This window comes from Elaeis guineensis, chromosome 11, assembly GCF_000442705.2.
Source record: "Elaeis guineensis isolate ETL-2024a chromosome 11, EG11, whole genome shotgun sequence".
In the NCBI taxonomy this organism is placed as follows: Eukaryota; Viridiplantae; Streptophyta; class Magnoliopsida; order Arecales; family Arecaceae; genus Elaeis; species Elaeis guineensis.
This window is the reverse complement of record NC_026003.2, coordinates 91724375-91732152: the sequence shown is the minus strand read 5'-3', so window position 1 is coordinate 91732152 and position 7778 is coordinate 91724375.

Sequence of the window (7778 nt, the reverse complement as noted above, 5' to 3'; positions counted from 1 at the left end):
TCAGCCATATGTCTCTTGACATAAGTCGGACATCCTCAAGTCTTAAGATAACCTAGACTCGACTTCTTACCGTACCATATCTCATATGATATGATAGAAACAGATTTTGATGAAACTCTATTCAATAAATAAATTACAGTTAACAAGGTATGTCCCTAAAGATATAAAGATAAATCAGTGAAGCTCATCATGGACCTAACCATATCTAATAGGGTCTTATTCTTTTTTTCAAATACTTCATTGAGCTGAGATATTCTAAGAGGAGTCCATTAAGAGATTATACCATTGTCTTTAAGATATCTCAAAAATTTTTGACTAAGGTATTCACCTCCTCGATCAAATCGAAGAACCTTAATGGGTTTGCCTATTTTTTCTACTTTATTTTTGTATTTCTTAAATTTTTTGAAAGCTTCAAACTTGTGTTTCATCAGATATACATATCCGTACCGTAACAGATCATCGATAAAGGTGATGAAGTAGCTATAACTATCCCTTACCTGCACATCAAATGATCCATACATATCGATGTGTACTAGGACAAGTAACTTAGTGGCCCTTTTCCCATATCCTATAAAGGATAACTTGACCATTTTTTCTTGAAGATAAGATTTATAAGCTAGATATGACTCTGAATCAAAAGAGCCAAGGATCCCATTCCTTTTCAGTTTGTTTATCATGCCTCTCCAATATGGCCTAGTCTATGATGCCACAAGTATTTTTGATTAATTTTATCTCTAGATCTTTTTTGGCTTACAGCACTCACTATTTGCTCGTTTAAATTTATATTCTCATCAACATGTAAGTGATAAAGACTGTAAATTAAAAGATCACGTGCAATCAATTTATTTCATAAATAAATAGAATAAAAATATTTACTGAAATTAAAATCAAAACCATCCTGTGCTAGCACAGATATAAAAATCAAATTCTGACTAGCTACAGGAATAAAATAACAGTCTTTTAAATCTAATCTAAATTCTGACGGTAATTGAAGAGGATAAGTGCCAACAGCTTCTGCAGTAATTTTTGCTCCATTGTCAATCCGAAGGATCATGTCACTTTTTTTCAACCTCTTACTTTCTATTAGACCCTGCATTGAAGTACATATATGAGCACTCGAACTAGAGTCCAATATGCAACTAGAAGTAGAAGAAACCGTAAGGTTAGATTCTATTACGAGCATACTTTCTGGAGGTTTATTATCTTTTTTGATCTTTAGGCTCTTCAAGTAAAGTGGACAGTTCTTCCTCTAGTGGCCTTCAGCATCACAGTAGAAATACTTTTCTGTTACTTCAACCTTCTTTAGAACGTCTTTCTTTGACTTTTTCTCTTTCTTTTGTATCTTAGTAGATTTATTCTTTTTCTTCTAACTAGATTTTTTCTTAGAAGAAGTCCACTTCACAGCGAGAATGGTGCCTCTTGAACTCTTCAAGGTTCTCTCAGTAGTGACCAATATATTGACCAATTCGCATATAGTGCAATAAAGTTTGTTCATATAAAAATTTATAATAAATTGACTATATAAATTTATAAGTGATTGAAGGATCAAATTCATCTGTAATTTCTTTTACATATCAAGCACGAGCTTCCCAAGCTCCTCGATATCCTTGATCACTGTCATACAGTACTTATGGACTAACTATCATTTGTGCATCTTCAAATTGAAGAGTCTCTTGGATACTTCGAAATGCACTGTATGGCTCTACTCACCAGACAACTTTTGTAGGTGAGTGATCATAGCCTTGATAGTGGGTATATGCTCATGCTAGCTCTGCAACTCATTTGACATGGATGCCAGCACATAGCACTTGACCTGACTGTCTTCATCCGTCTACTTTTTATAAGTTGCTTTTTGTTCAGCAGTAGGATGATTTGATAACATTAGAGATTTCTGATTGAGTACATGATCTAATTTTTCAAAAGTCACGGCAATCTTAAGATTTCTTAGCCAGTCTTTATAGTTTATTCCGATCAAATGATTGGATTCAAGGATGTGGACTAGAGGATTTGAAGTTGATATTGTTTAACTGTAAGAGTAGAGATTTAAGTTAGACTTTTATACTTTAAATTTATATTTGCTCTGGAGACTTTAAGAAGTAAACAATAACTCCAACTAATATTTTGGATCCCTCCACTCTTCAAATGAAAAATGAAAATCCTAATACGACAATTGGATTTCTAGTGGGTGCTGCGGTCCCACCGATGTCATATACCTCACCTAACAGTTATTGATAATACGTACACTGATGCGTGGACAACTCTTTGTCCAGATGCTTCTCTAAGCATGTTGCAGTGACTTGGTCTCTAAGTCATATGGGCTCACCTAATAGTTATTGACTACACTCCTTAGTTAAGCCCGATCCACCATTCATAAGTAGGTGCAAAGCCATCATTGAGACCCTTACCTAACAGTTATTGGGTCCAATCCCATCCTTATCCTGGAGTAACTCTTTGCTAATAGAGTGATTGCGTGTTCTCGATACAACTGAACCACTGTGACCAGTCGAGAATAATCAACACTGGTAGCATGCCTGCACATCTACAACAGTGGAAGACCTATGGATTTAATATTTATGAAAATATTTAGATTTAGGTCTCATCTAATCAGTCATCATATGATTGATCTAATTGGAATGGACTAAATCAAACCACCAAGCAACCTTATTCAAGACATAATCTTCCAAATAGGCCAGATAAGTGGAGATCGATGGGGGTCCCCCATTATTTTCCTTAGACATCAATAAATTGATCAGATCAGTGAACAAAATCAATTAAATAATCATCTCTCAATTACTTATCTTAAACACCAATAGGTCAATTGGTTCAAAAAGATTAGTTTAAGCGAATCAGGCTCAAGCCATTGAGCCGAATTTGGTCTTTAAATTAACTGATTCTACATATGGGATATAATTGATTTGATCAACAATAATTGCATAATTTTATAACTTTGATCAACAATAATTGCATGATTTTATAACTTAATTGATCTAATCCTAATCAATATTTGATTTGGATTGATCAATTACTTAATCGAATTAGACCCATTATGTTCAAATAAAAAATTCAATATACAATTTAATTACATGACCTAATTTTTGATTTTTTCATGACCAAAACATTCATGCACAAATATAAATTTTAGATTCTAAAATTAAATTTTAGATCTAAATTCTTTACATGAAAGATAAGTTTTAAATCATGAAACTAATTTTTAGATTTAACATATAAGCATATATCTCATATATACAAAATTTAGATCTAAATAAAAATTAGATCATAACATGATATCATATATCTTATATACAAATCATGAATCAATTGAACTTATTTTTAGACCTAAATATGTAATCATATATCTCATATATGAATCATAAATTAGGTCAAATTAATTTTTAGATTTGTGCATGCATCTACATATCACATAGAACATGAACTAGAAATCGATCTAGATCAAATTTTAGATCTATGCATGCCTTCACATATCAAATATATGAACTAAAAATTAAATTTAAAATAAATTTTAGATTTAAAGCAATCATCTATACATCTCATATATCAAGAAAAATTAGATTTTAAATTTTTTTCAGAAATATGTATGTCAATTTCATGCATATGAAATCCATGGCTTTAATACTACTGTTAGAATTTCATGTCAGGATATGCATGTATGTTTCAAAAATTTTTTTCTAAACAATACCGTGAATAGAAGATTAAAATATCTTTTAATCTAAATTATGCATACATAAAATATAGAACACAAGAATTTATTTTATATGCTGAAATTGAACACATGCTGAATTTTTGATGAAATTTAATATGTGATCGAATCACATACCTGTTTATAATTTTTTCTTTAAATTTAAATCTAAAAAAGAGTAGGTTCTCCTTTAGATGTGCAAATATCCAATCTCTATGGATATCCACTTAGGATCAGTCTGGAATAGTCCTTTTTGATATTGATCTTTCTTCTCTAAGAATAATCACCCTGCGAATCTGAACGAAGCCTGAATTACGTCAACTCTTTGATCTTTTCCTAAATCATTTCTTCTCTTCTTCTCTTGCTCTTCTTTTATTGATTATGAAGCAATCAAGACCTAAAAACCAGCAAGCAAGGGGATGCCCAAGCTCCTTTTGGGTGTGGAGATGTTGGATGCCCAACACCTTTGGGCGTTGGAACCTTAGGGGAGAAGAGAGGGAGAAGAGAAATGGAGTATGGGGAGAATTTGTGTGAGGTGTGGGCTGCTGGAAATCAAAGATAAGGAGCCTTAGAGAAGGCCCCTTTAAATAGATAAAAGCTTTGAATCTTATTCAAAATCAAATAGCCTCTTAATACAAGTCCTACTTGCAATAGAAATCTTTATTCCCTTAGTTATTTGACCCCCTTTAGGAGATCCATTAGGCGCCAACTATTGGAGCCTTTGCATCTACTTTTTCACATACCATATGGGGCCTAGGGGATGCCCCATACTGATCTTACATATCCACTTATAGATAGACATGTCCAATTTGATCAAATCAAGTGGCTCTCCATGCTAATAATCAAGAAAATTGATTAAGAGTTTGATCCCTTAATCCATATGATCCAAAATCCTAGGCATCTAATAATTGAAGTGCAATGAATCTAATTCATTAAAATTATTAGTAGATAATTAATTTAAATTAATTTTATCAAATAAGTAATTCAAGTGTAAAGAAAAAATTTGGTTCAATCATGTGCTAGCAAGGTTATCCTAAACCTAATAAGATTTTTCTAAACCCAATTGAGACTTCATAAGTCTAATTACTTATTTCAGATCTAATCTCTTTATTGTGTGACCCTATAAATTCAATTCTATTTAGTAGTAAAATATACAATGATCTCTATCATAGTATCATTGAAACTCTTTTCAATAGGTCAGAATAATTTCACTTTAACTTATCAATGATTGTTGATCTTGAGCAATCCTAGTGAGCTCTCACAATCCATCAGTGACACCTAACTGTATGTAGTGGCAATCCAGTAGAGCTGAAAAAAATCTCAAGATATAGTTAACATGTGATTTAGTCCATCTATCGTGAGTCCTAACTAGATGGCAGATCATGGATAAATTGTTTAACCTCATCATCTATCATATGATAAATTCAATCAGCTCAAGTCCAATTATGATCCTCATAGAAATTTTTTTCTATCAATCATACTGTTATGACCATAGACTCTCAGACTTAGCTTCTAAAATCCTATAAAATTATTTTTCTTTATCAAGATCGATAGATTCCATATAGATGCACATCCTACTCCTATAGTGAATTAATTATCATCAATATCTACTACAAGATCTCAATGAGATTATGTTTATGTATTAGTCAAACTCCAACAGTTTCACTGTAAACAGTCGTACCATCATAGATCAAAGGACCACTCACATAACTATAGCATCGAGACAATCACTGATGATCGATTAGAAATCCAAGTGATCTCTCGTATGGTCACGCTCAGTACTAGATATTCTCTAACAACTACCCACACTTGTCGCTTAGTATCTCTATACCGTAAAGCAGAGACTTATCTATTCTGAAAGAAATGATCTGTGTGCCGATCTATTCGAATCGATCACCATCCTCATGATGATACTATAACTGAGAGTATTTAGGAATTAATTATATATGCCTCTAATTCTCAACACTTTAAAAATATGTATCGAAGTATTAATTCTATAGATGATTTAAGAACACATCAATCTTGAATAAAAATTATCCTTTCATTAATCAAATCAATGTATTAAGTATAAAATTATGCCTTAAATTTATTACAATATGTTAGCCAGATTCGCTTCTAGGACATACATCTAACATATATATATATATATATATATATATATATATATATATATATATATATATATATATATATATATATATATATATATATATATATATACTAACCATCTCTTTTTTTTACAGATGTGATAGGACATATTACGGCTTTCGAAAATATTGAAGAAACAAATGTCAAACAAAAAATCATCAAAAAAAAATATGGAGATAGAAGATTTAGAGTAATAAATCTAAACTTATACGTTTTTGATATGGCAAACCACAATGATAATCTAGATTTTTTTTTAATAAATTTCACCAAGCTAAAAATACCATCCATCAATAATAATGCAGTATACAAAAAATATTGATCATGCTCTGGGCACAAATTTTTGAAGAGCTCGATCGAGATATTATTCGGACAATGGAATTGACTGGTCTGGTGATAATTATTTTGACAGGAATGATTGTCAGAATATATAGAGGTATATTCTTTTCTATAAAGAAATATATCCTTATAGAATTCATATAATAATTTTTGAGTACTGATAATATTTTTCGTATACAAAAAAAAATTATCTTTCCAGCTCTTCTGCATCTAGATATTACATAGATGTTCAAATTTTTGAAATCCAAAATTATCAAAATAGGTTTAGAAATATAATATGCTATTTTATATATTTAAAAAATAAAATTTATATATTTTAAAACTTAAAAGTTGATTTTATGATGCACAGTCTCAATAGGATGATAGCCGTAATTGCATTTACAAAAAAAAAGCAAGTTACACATGTCGATCCTACACATGAAGCAACCACAAATAAAAAATAATTAAAGAATTATTGCAAATGGATCTGTGAATTGCTCAGATATGATACTTAGTACGATCAAAAGATCTGAAAATATATTGCTATACATATTGTTCTTCAACAAATTTTTTTTCATAGAGTATGAAATTTACGTGTTGAATAAAAATAAAAGCAATCGATAACTCTTATGATTGGTAGTACAAAGCATGCTATAACTATAGATCCGCGATTAAAACATATGGCAATAATTTTTTGTGCAACCAATGCAACAAAAATGACCAACCTCCAGTACCATGGTAAATAAATAAAATTTTCTTCCAGATTATTTAAAATAGAAAATCATATAATTTATTCTTCTTCCAAATAAATATGTTTTTTTACTATTTAAATTTTTAAGGTACAAATTGAATGTGATAGTCAAGGATGACACTGTTGATACCAGCTTCATTATATTCGAAAAATTGGCACAACAATTGATTGGCATACTAGCATTTAATCTTGCAACCAATCCAAGATCAAATAAATTTGTTCTTTCAAATATTATAGAAAAAATACTTGGCAGCTTCTTCACCTTTTAAATTATGCCTGGTCTGCAGTATGGTGAAAATGCTAATCATAATTTTTGAGTAATAAAGATTTTTCATGATAGCAATCTTCTAATCGACAGCTCACATGAATCTTGCGGTACTGAATTTTCTTCGCAGTAACTTCCGGAAGAAGTAATAATTTCTACTCTTGAAAAATATTTATATTTAGAAATCTTTCAATAGATCACTCCTCAAAAAACATCTTCTCTTACAATCAGGTAACAAACTTTCTTGGCATTCATGCAAAAAAATATTTTTAGTATAATTTTTTTTTTTTTACAGAGAACCGGCAACACCACCACCTGAGAAAAAATTCTGCATAAGGTAATATAATATCATCCAACTAATTTATTTTTTTTATATTTTTTTGCTACACTTTACTATGGTATAAAAAAAATTTTCAGAATACTAATAGAATATTTATATATTTTTGAAATGGATGATTGAAGAAAAAAAAATAAAAGAATACTAGTCTCTTTGTAATTTTTTTGATAAAATTATATGTTTTATTTTTTTTAGTTGAGATTGTATTTTCTTGCTCTAACTATTGAAATCCGCCGCATAGAGCGGTCCCTTGCTAGTGTGTGTG